Source organism: Callospermophilus lateralis, chromosome 14 (genome assembly GCF_048772815.1).
Source record: "Callospermophilus lateralis isolate mCalLat2 chromosome 14, mCalLat2.hap1, whole genome shotgun sequence".
Taxonomy (NCBI): Eukaryota; Metazoa; Chordata; class Mammalia; order Rodentia; family Sciuridae; genus Callospermophilus; species Callospermophilus lateralis.
The window spans coordinates 17,837,895-17,849,608 of NC_135318.1; positions in this window are offsets into that span (position 1 = coordinate 17,837,895).

Sequence of the window (11,714 nt, forward strand, 5' to 3'; positions counted from 1 at the left end):
CACGCATGCCAAGCGAGCGCGCTACCGCTTGAGCCACATCCCCAGCCCATTTTTTTTTTTTTTCCAACTTTTTTTTTTTTTTTTTTTTTTTTTTTTTTTTTTGTGGTGTTGGGGATTGAACCCAGGGCCTTAAGCATGTGAGGCAAGCACTCTACCAACTGAGCTATATCCCCAGCCCGACACTTGCATTTTGATGGGGAGACAGACGATAACCAAAAGTTCACCTGTATCATCCTGCAAGTTAGTAATAAGGACAGGGGTGTGGGGTGGGGATGGGCCAGGAGGGGAGTCGGGGAGGCTTCTCTGAAGAGACGTGCGCAGCAGCAGCCTGAGGAAGTGAGCCAGACACATGGGTTGGCACAGGAGACTGCCTGAGATGGGACTGCGGTTGGCATGTTCAGGAAACAACCAGGGCCAGCGAGGCTGCGACACAGTGAGTGTGGAGGGAAAGGCAGGGGACAGGCTGGGGGAGGCAGGTGCCCAGCTGTACCAGGGTCACAGGCCACGACAGGGAGCTGGACTACAAGGCAGAGTGGGATGGGAAGCCTCTCCAAGGAGAAATATGATCTCAACAACCTTTTCAGCGAAAGAATAAGGCTGCTGTACACCCTATTATAGGAGCGGGAGAGCAGCTAGGAGCCGGGACTAGGCAGAGGAGCATGGTGGCCGGAGCTCGGGGCGGTCGTGGGGAGCGGGAGGTGAACAAGCTGGCAGAGCTCCTTCCTGTTGACATGGTGAGTGGGGGGAAGCAGGAGTCAAGACAGCCCTCTCCTAGATTTCTGTCCTGTGGGGCCTGGTGGCCTGTGGACCTATTCACTCAAGAGAGAAGTGTGAGCAGAGCAGTCCTGTGTGGGGCTCAGTTCGGGGTACCCGGCCTCCAGTGCAACATAGAAGGAGGCTTTGCCAGGTATACTTACAAGGCCACTCAGGTTTCCTTCACCAGCCACCTGAGCATGTTCTGTTTGGGGTAGTTTCCTCCTGTCCTGGGCTTTTTCAGAAGGTAATCTTCTGGCTACAAAGACAGTCTCCCTTAGGTAGTTAAGATGGCCTCTCTGTCTAACGGCAACAATGCTGATCTTCATTTCTCTCCGTTCTCTCCCTGGCCTGGGCTGCTGAGGCTGGCACTACAGGACAGGAGAGTGGGGTGGACATCTCCTCTCTTTCCCATCCTCCTCTTTATTTCTTCTCTCTGCATCATGCCACTGTGATTCTAGTCTCTTCAGAGTCCTAGTGGGAGGGAGGAAAGAGGTAGTGGGGCAGGAAGTCTCTTACCCCTAAAGTTTTTTGTTTGTTTGTTTTGGTATCAGAGATTGAATGCAGGGGTGCTTAACCACTGAGTCACATCCCCAGCCCTTTTAAAAAATATTTTATTTAGAGACAGGATATCGCTAAGATGCTTAGGGTTCCGATAAACCGGTTGATCAGGCTGACTTTGCACTTGTGATCCTCCTGCCTCAGCCTCCCGAGTTGCTGGGATTACAGGCATGTGCCACCTCACCCAGCTCCTCTTACCTCTAATGTTATGATACCTAGTTTAGTCTAAAGCATCCTCTAGGACACTTTCAAGTGATCTTCAGAGAAAACTCCTATTGCTGGAGATTTCTCATCTGAGGGTTTCTTTTCCAGCTGGTTGCTTATGACGCTACCCCTCAGCCTCTGATGGAAGTCCCACTACTCCTTCTGAGAGATTTGCTCCTTCAGGCAGGATCCAAGCCAACACAACCTGGGACCATTTACTTAGGTGGGCTCATCACTGATCTACTGCAAACATGCGTCCCAACACCTGATGTGTTGTCAGGAGTGCTCGCAAAACACCAACAACTCTTTGAAAAAAAAAATAATAAAAAAAATAACAAACAACACTCCTCTTCAGTTTAAATTCTTGACCTCTTTTTTTTTTAATATATATATTTTTAGTTATAGTTGGACACAATACCTTTATTTCACTTATTTATTTTTATGTGGTGCTGAGGATCGAACCCAGGACCTCGCGCATGCGAGGCAAGTTCTCTACCACTGAGCCACAACCCCAGCCCATCTTTTTTTAAATATATATATTTTAGTTGTTGATGGACCTTTATTTTACTTATTCATATGTGGTGCTGAGAATCGAATCCAGTGCCTCACACATGCCAGGCAATGCTCTACCACTGAGCTACAGCGCCAGCCTCTGACCTTTGAATACCCCTCATGTGGATGAGTAGGTAAACACCACACCAGTTTCACCTCTACTTTGCAAATCCTGAAGAGTGGTCTCCACACCTCTGTTTAGAACATAGCATCTATTGCCTAAGAGACTCAGAGACTAGAATCAGGTGCGCGTCCATCCGTACCTGTGATCTGCCCATTCCACATCCCCAGGGCCACGCAGTGGGCAGCAGCACAGGCTGGAGCTGGGAGAACAGCCTTGGGTGGAGAGGAGACTTGGAGCCATCCTCACAGACATGCTGTTTGATTAGGAGGTCACATGGCAGTGAGTGTCAGGAGAAGGATGAGGACTAGTCCCGAGGAACTCCAAGATTTAGAGGCTGGCAGGAGGAGGCAGAGCCAGTGGAAAAAATGTGAAAGGAGCAAGTAGCTGGCCACCAAGGTAGGAAGAAAAGGAAAAGCATGGTGTCGCAGAGGCCCAGAGAGAGAGACAGTGTCAAAAAAGAGGGCACCACACCCATGTCACAATGCCGCCAGGCGGCAAGCAAAATGAGGACTGAGGATTTCCTCTGTATCCAGCAAAACTGAGAAGCAACTGGTGACTTCATCACTGAAGTTACCGTGGAGCCGCGGAGCCGCTGGAAGGAAAGCTTGATGAGAGGGGATTCAAGAGAGGACGGGGTGAGGGCGGGAAGACAGGATATCAGCAAAACTTTTGTGGAATTCTGCTATCAAGGGAGTGGAGAGATGGGTTGGTGGCTGGAGAGGGTCGGGGACAAGGAAATGTTCTTACCGGCTGCCAGATGTCATGACTTGCCAGATGTCATGTCTCCCAGTGGAAATGCACCAGCGGGAGACCAAACTGATGAAGCTGGGGCAGGGTCGCTGGCGGGAAGAGCAGGAGATGAAGAGGCGGCATCCCCCCACCCCCACCCCATGACCTGTGCAGGCAGAATCCAGGTTCCCCTCGGGGGATGGGCTGGCTGTGGAATAAAAGCTAAGAAAGAGGAGCTGAGGATATAGCCCAGTTGGTAGACTGCTTGCTTGGCATGCCCAAGGCTCTGGGTTCAATCCCCAGCTCTGGGTTCAATCTCCAGAGGTTCACAGTGGCTCCCCTAGGCTAAAGCTGAGGGCATCCCAGTTTCCTTGTAGTGGGAGGAAGGAAAGCAGAATCTGGATAGAGATGATGTTAGCTGGGTGGATTCCGTGAAGGAAGATGGTTCATTTCTGCTCGTTTTCTCAATGACATGAGGTCATCAGCTGATGGTGAGGTGGGGTTTAGAGATCTAGAGGTCTGACCAAAGAATGGAATCCAGTATTTTCTAAATCACAACCATCTCAGTATAAATTACTACTTCAAGTCTACTGACCTCAGAAAGCAGGACCACTGGGGGTCCTTCCAATCATATCACGCATTGGTGACCTGCTCCATCCATGCTAGGGCTGGCTCTGTCCCTGAGTATTTCCATGTTTCCGAATCTAGATAGAGCAAGGCAAGGCGGAGGCAGGGGATTCAGGAGACCTGCCTGCAAGATGAATTTCTCAGCTCTGCCAGGACCAGGCTTCAGGGGCCTCCACTCAGCTTAGGTGCTTATACTACCGCAAGCCCCTCGCCACTGCAGCACACTCAACTGTTCCCTTTTGTCACCTTCCAAAGGCCTCAGCAATCAAGGAGCATACAGTGGGAAGGGGACACAAGACAGCTGCTTCAGGAGTTTACCTGCAAGCAGGAATCCTGCAGGTGAGGACTGAGGAAAGCCCACACATCCTGTTCTATCTCTAAGGAAAACATCTGCAATAAATATTTTTTTTTCATTGGTTTTTCAGCTCAATGCCTACAGCAATTAAGAGACGGCAATACCATGGATGGACAGTTATTGCAAAGGTATTTTCCCCAGAAATTAAAAAATGTTGCTGAAACAATTCACAATAGCTAAATTGTGGAACCAACCCAGATGCCCTTCAGTGGATGAATGGATAGGGAAACTTTGGTATATATACACAATGGAACATTACTCAGCATTAAAAGAGAGTAAAAACATGGCATCTGCAGGTAAATGAATGGAGTTGGAGAATATAATGCTAAGTGAAGCAAGCCAATCCCAAAAAAGCAAAGGCCGAATGTTTTCTCTGATATGAGGATGCTGACTCATAATGGGAGGAATGGAGGAGATTTAGATAGGGCAAAGGGGAGGGAGGGGAAGGGAGGGGGCAAGGGGGTAGGAAAGATGGTGGAATAAGATGGACATCATTACCCTAAGTTCATGTATAAGACACGAATGGTGTGAAAATACTTTGTATACAATCAGTGTCTTGAAAAACTGTGCTATATGGGTAATATGAAATAATTTGCATTCTGCCATCATGTATAACAAATTAGAATAAATTTTAAAAATGAATAAATTTTTAAAAATTGTTGCTGAAAGGTCTAATAAAAATGATAGTGATCTTATTGAGTTCCTGTTTATTGTTTCTAAATTAAGGTATGTTTCCTTTGGTCAGGCACCCTTAAAATCCACATCCACATATCCTCCCCAGGTTTTTCCAGTATTCTCTAGAGAACTTAAAAGTTCATCCTGACTGCTCACTTGCTGATTGGCATTCGGAACATCACCCTGGGGCTCATGTGGAGTTTCAGTCCTCCTCATGGTAAAGCACAGGACACAGTGCAGGGGAGCAGAATTCAGCCTTCCTTAGGCAAAGGGGATCTTTTTAAAGGACTTGAGGAATTATTATATCTGCTTTACTGATGTATAAATAGAGGCACAGAAGGAAGACGTCATTTGCCAAAGGTCGCCTGGCTAGTAAGGGAAGAAGAGAGGTGGACACAGCAGGGTGATCGAGGTGGTACAGCAGCAGTCAGTGGCACTGCTGAAATCAGACAGCCCTGGGATGTGGGAAAACAAGGGGCTTTTGAAACTCCCTGCAGCAACAGCTGGGTTTACCTGAAACTGCCAGATTTTCATTTTCTGTAAATATTTTGTGCCTCCAGCCTGCATAGTGTGGTACCAAGCAAGAATTTACAGTTATTCTTACAAATCACTCACAGATATTAAGGAAAACAGAAACAGAAATAACAATAGACCTGAGAAAACTAGATGATGAAAATCCAAATTATGAAATAGGAGGGAAAGCAGGAGACTAGGAGGAAAGACAGACGATGGCTTTGGCTGCAGGGGACAGAATGCACGGAGCAAAGGCTTTCCCCACGCTGAGGGTCACCCTGCAGTGCAGAGGCAGAGGCCAGACCCCCAGCTCCCAGCATCCCGAGACCCGAACAAAGAATCTCATGGCCAGACATTTGGCTGCAAGAGTCTGCTCCTATGATGGTGGTAGAAGAACCTCACGGACAGCCCTCTGGCTGCCTGTCTCTGTTGGCCAAGGAGAAGAAAAGCTAAAGGAACTCAGGAAATCCCAGGTTACAGGGAAAACCCAACCATTGTGGGGCACAGCCCAAGGGTCTCTTTCACTGAAACTTCCCGCAAATAGTTAGTTAACACTCACTTCATTCACAGACGAGTCATCAAAAACGAACAGGCACGAGGTCCAGAGAGAGCAAAAAACACAGCAAGGAAACAAGTGGGGGAGGGGATGGACACAAACACCCACCAGAGAGAATTTATGATAAAACAGTGTGCCATGAGTCAAGAAACTAAGCAGAGTTCTCTACTACAAGAGATTCAAAACAGCATTATTCCGAATCGCCAAAATGGAGACAATCAAATGTTCATTACTGATAAGTAGGTAAAATGAAATGTGTTATATCCATAAAATAGAATATTATTTGGCAATAAAAAAGAATGGTTTTGTTTTTGCACTGCTGGGGATACAACCCCCGGGGTTGGAGCATACTAGGCAAGTGCTGCCCCACTGAGCTGCCTGGCCCAGGCCTCTCTCTTCGTTTTTTTTTTTTTTTTTTTTTTTTAAAGAGAGAGAGTGAGAGAGGAGAAAGAAGAGAGAGAGAATTTTTAATATTTATTTTTTTTTAGTTATCGGCGGATACAACATCTTTGTTTGTATGTGGTGCTGAGGATCGAACCGGAGCCGCACGCATGCCAGGCGAGCGCGCTACCGCTTGAGCCACATCCCCAGCCCCAGGCCTCTCTCTTCTTGAAAAAAAAGATTAGATCATGAACGTGGGTTGAGACAGCTCCAAAAAATATATAGTAAAAGGGCTCAATGGGAACACTGACTCTGCTAACTGTAAGAAGAGGCCCCCCCCCAAAAAAAAAAGTGGTTATGGTGATGGGACAGAATTAAAGTGTTATGAACACTACTACAAATTAGGAGGGGAAGAGGAGAAAATCATAAAAATATACCGGTTTCCTTGCTTTACACAAATGATGTTTGAACCTGTTAAATCAATAATGTAATAGTTGGTCTATACCCAAACGACTTAAAAACATCATACTACGGTGACATAGCCACATCCATGTTTAAGGCAGCTCAACTCACAGTAGCCAAGCTATGAAAACAACCTAGGTGTCCTTCAATAGATGATGGATAAAGAAAATGTGGTACTTGTACACAGTGGAATATTACTCAGCCATAAAGGAGAATGAAATTATAGCATTTGCCAATAAATGGGTGGAACGGGAGAATACCATGCTAAGGGAAGTAAGCTAATCCCGAGAAACCGAAGGCAGAATGCTCTCTCTGATTTGTGGATGCTAACCCCAAACAAGGGAGTTGGACTAGAAAAGGGAAAGGAAGGGAAGGAAGAGAAGGAGGGAATAGGAGAGAGTAGAGTCAACTGGTCAGAACTTTCCTAGTCTTGTGTTTGCATACATGACCAGGCAAACCCACATGATGGGCAACCTCAAGAGTGGGATCCTAAATAGAATAAGTATGCTCTATGTATCATTCTGCCAAAATGCCTTCTACTGTCAGGTACAACTAAAATAAAAATTAGAAACTTAATAATGTAATAGAAAATCAAGTGTACTTACGGCCAGCCCCTGAGCCCAGCATAGAGCTCCTTCTTTAGGGTGGGAAAGACCCAGACAGAGCTGCCGGCTTCCTGGACACGAGACCCCGGAGCTAGCTTGCGGACGGAGGTGGTGTTGCTGGGGGAGTTATAGGTCCTTCCTTTATTCTCTGCCCCCCTACCAGGGGTTGAACCCAGGGACACACTAGCAGTGAGCCCCATCCCAGCCCTATTTATTTATTTATTTATGGTACCAGGGATTGAACTCAGGGGCACGCAACCCCTGAGCCCCAGCCCTATTTTGTATTTTATTAGAGGCAGGGTCTCACTGAGTTGCTTAGTGCCTTGGTTTTTTTGCTGAGACTGGCTTTAAACTCGCGATCCTCCTGCCTCAGCCTCCACAGCCGTTGGGATTACAGGCGTGGGCCACCGTGCGCGCCCGGCCCTTTTTATTTTTTCATTTTGAGACCAGGTCTCATTAAATTGCTGAGGCTGGCCTCGAACCTGCGACCTCCTGCCCGGGCCTCCGCAGGCGCGGGGTCGCGGGCTGCGCCGCTCCCTGGGCGGGCGTTAGAGGCCGCCTCGAGCGCGCCCGGTTCGCGCACCCCAGCCACCGGCGGCCTGCGACCTCCTGGCGCCGGACCAGGACACTGCCCAGGACCAGGCGGGCGCGCGTGGTGGGACCTGAGGCCGCTGGAGAGGGGCGGGCGAGGCCCGGGCGTCCCTAGTTTGCCTCTTGTCCCCCGAGGACTCCGGTCTATGGCTGCCACATCCAACTACGCTGAACATTTCAGTCCAGAGAACTTAAAAAGATGGCCCCAGCCCGAGTCCGTGCGGCTCATGGAGGTGAGGCGCCCATCAACCGCCGGGGGTGGCTGACACCTGGCCGGGCTGGGGGAGGCCAGCTGCCCCGAGGGGCTGCAGGGCAGTTCCTGGCACCCAGGTCTGGTAGGGATTCTCTCGTGAGCACAGCGTGGTTGTGCCCAACCGTCCTCTGATTGGCCTCCTTGTAAGGAAAGTTCTGCCTATTTTCTTGCCCATTTCTTTAACAAACAAAAAAAGGTGGTTTAACAACCTGACCCGGCGCCGGCGCGGTGCACACTCCTGTAATCCCAGAGATCTGGGAGGCCGAGGCAGGAGCATCTAAAGGTCGAGGTCAGCTTTAGTATAATTTAGAGAGACTTTGTCTCAACATAAAAAATCCAAAGGGCTGGGGACGTGGCTCCGGGGTTGCGCCCCCGGGCTCAGCCTGCTGCACAGCACAAGGGACAGTGTGTGTGACATCTGCTTCCTCCTCCTCTGGGGTGACTGGGGGATGGGGGGGATTTCCCAAGACAGTTGTCAGATTTCCACTTCTCCAAATAGAATGATTGGTTCTAAATTTATAGTTTAGTATCGGGGAAACGTGTTTGTTTTACATACGTTTTCAGTTTCCTTCTTAAAATAAGTCTGAGAAGGCTTTGAAGTGAGATTCTGTTTACACTATAAAGAGCATTTTTTGGAGATTATCCAACCAGCTGTTCAAATATCATTTTAGATTTCACATGAAGATATGAAACTATGGATAAAAATAAAGCTCTCCTTTCTGAGATGTCTTTATTTACAGATGGGGTGTTTTGATTTGGGGTTTAGTTGACTTTGATGCAAAAGTGGCAGGAACAGAAAGAAGAACCAAAGATGGAATAACAACATTTTAAGAACCTGTATGATTTTTCACTAGAGAAAATTATTCCAGGTAACAGTGTATCTCTTCCAGATGCTGGTGGTTTTTTTTTTTTGTTGTTGTTGTTGTTTTGTTTTGTTTTTACTGGAGATTGGACCCAGGGGTGCTTAACTAATGAGCCACATCCCTAGACCTTTTTATTTTTATTTTGACACAGGGTCTTGCTAAGTTGCTCAGGCCCTTGCAAAGTTGCTGAAGCTGGTTTTGAACTTGTGATCCTCCTGTCTCAGCCTCCCAAGTCGCTGGGATTACAGACATGGGCCACAGTGCCAGACTCACAGACTGGCTTTTTATTGCCCTTTCATTTTTCCTCCTTAGCAATATAGCAATCAAAACTGCAGACCAGTTTATACTTATCCAAACGAAAAAGCCCCACAGTGAATATTAAAGGCATCAGCTTCACTCAAACTCATAATGGAAACAGAAAGTCCCTCGTGTGAGACAAGGTCTGTAAGAAGTCAGAAGCTGGGACAAGTAGCTTGGAGACTCTAGATGTTGCTCTCAACAGAACTTCCTGTGTATTTGACCTATGAAGTGACCTTTCAGAAGATAGGCGACGTCAAGGGCCCTTTAAAACATACCTAATGAATGAGTACCCGAAAAGAGGCTTCAATTTGTACAGGATCCCTTTAATTAGTAAGCTTATTGTTACTTAAAAAATGACTTAATGGTATGATGTCAAGGGTTTTTAAGAATATTTTCAGTTGTGGATGAACACAATGCCTTTATTTTTTTTAATGTGGTGACGAGAATCGAACCCCGTGCCTCACACACGCTGGGCAAGCGCTCTACCACCGAGCCACAACCCCAGCCCTGATGTCAAGGATTTGTCTCAGAGTCATCTGGGTGGAAGGTGGAAAATGAGTAGGGATTTAGATGACATGAAATTGACTGTGAGTTGGTCATTGATGAACCTAGGTGATGGGTTTTCACAATTTTCCTAAAGTCACACACTATGCTTTGAGGTGCAGCCATTAGATTTACACTAAAGCTGTGGGTAACCTACACTGAGACTTGTCATTCTGGTTTGTTTCTTCAGGATTAACCTCCTTCTGTAATTTTAGGTATTAGCTAGAGAAGACATTGATGAAGCTGTACATGCAATATTATTTAGAGAAAATTATGTTGTGAAGGTAAGAGCTGGCTACGACTGTGTGTTCTCAGTGTGCTGGGGGGAGCAAGAGGGATGCAGAGAGCATGACCGAGAGCTGGCGTCACCCTGTGTTAGTCGGGTTTCTTCACTGCAGCGAATACCTGAGATAAACCACTTAAGAAGAAGAAAGGTTTATTCTGGCTCCCAGCTTCAGAGGTTTTAGTCTGTGGTCACTTGGCCCCATGGCTTTGGGCCTGTGGCAAGGCAGAACTTCATGGTGGGGAGTGCATGGTGAAGCAGAGTTGCCCACCCCACAGCAGCCAGGGGGCAAAAAGAGAAAGAGAGGAAGGGGCAGGGGTCTCAATCTATCCCCCAGTGACCTACTTCCTCCAGTAAGGCCTCGCCTCCACCACCCCCAATAGTGCTGTCGGCTGGGACGAGCATTCCACTCTGGGAGGACTTAGTGTCCAAACTGTAGCACCGCGTCAGAGAGACTCATTTTGCAGGGAGGATGAGGTTCCTCTGATTCACTCCTTATACTGCAGAGACCTGAGATTGTGCCACCCCTTGCAGGATCACTAAGAGTCCCGAATCCTGTTTGAATGTGTCTGAGGGATTGTTCTAACTGCTCCCTTCTTTGTCCTGGGACTACATAGAAATTCTTTCCTCCTAAAACTTGCCTCCTTCTCCTGTATCTCTTAAAACCACCAAAACAAATTAGTATTCAAGAGTAACGATCCGTCATCACTATGGAATTAGTAAACCTAAGGGGGGTTGATCTTAGTGAGGGGGGTTGAAATTTGGGGTTCTAATAATACTTTGACATTTGTATTGTGGTTTGCAGTTGGAAGAAAATACACATATGTTCTCATTTGGGCATTAAAAGTGGTAGGTGGGAGTAGCCTGTTTATAGATCAGAAAGAGGTGTCTAAACAAATTTGATGCTCTTTTTTGCTCTCCCAATTTAGTCACAACCCTTTCTGGTGATAAGGGCTGGACATGGACTGGGTAACCAGAAAATGTTTTGAAATCCTTAAAAAGAAGCAAAAAAAAAAAAAAAAAAAAAAAAATTGGTGAGCTAGAAATAGTTTAATCTGGTTAATGAGTTAAATGCAGGTCAGTATGAAGGCACGGTGTGCCTTAGGACTGTTCATGACTTCTTCCTGCTCCGCGCTCTCAGGATCTTGTGCTAGGACTTGTAGTGGAGAGCTCAGGAATAGAGACAAGTGTGTCTTCCCCTCACCCCATATTCAAATCCCCATAAATGGAAAATTTCTTAATAATTTGTTTTGTTTGTATTCAATAGAGATTGGATACATATTTTCAGCATCTGGATACTTTTAAGGAAAGAAGAAAAGAGATGTTACACAGAAAATGGATTATGAATGTCGCAGAGCCCATTCAACAGAGAATTATGGGAAAAGTAACTTCAAATAGAGGAGCTGAAAAAACAAAGCGAGAGAACTTTGAATGTTTTTTAAAATCCACAGATAAAACGGTACCGAGTTTTTTTTTTTTAATATCAGTTTTTTCTATTTTTCTATCCATAATATTTCTTAATATTTTCCATTCATCTCATCCTACTTACATTTGCCTGATGGTGTTTATAGCTGCAGCGGGGAGGTGCTAGTGACTCTTCTCCTCCCTGTTCTTTGATCAGGAAGCAGTGGGTCCCCAGGGTCCCCTACCCAGCTTTCCCATAGCTCTCATTAGCCAGGACTGGGTCATGTGTCCACGCAGGGTCAGGAGAGAGCCTTTCTAATCTCTGTGGTCAGCCAGCCATTGATACAGGGCTAACAGTTCAGCTCTTCAGACTGGCTTTA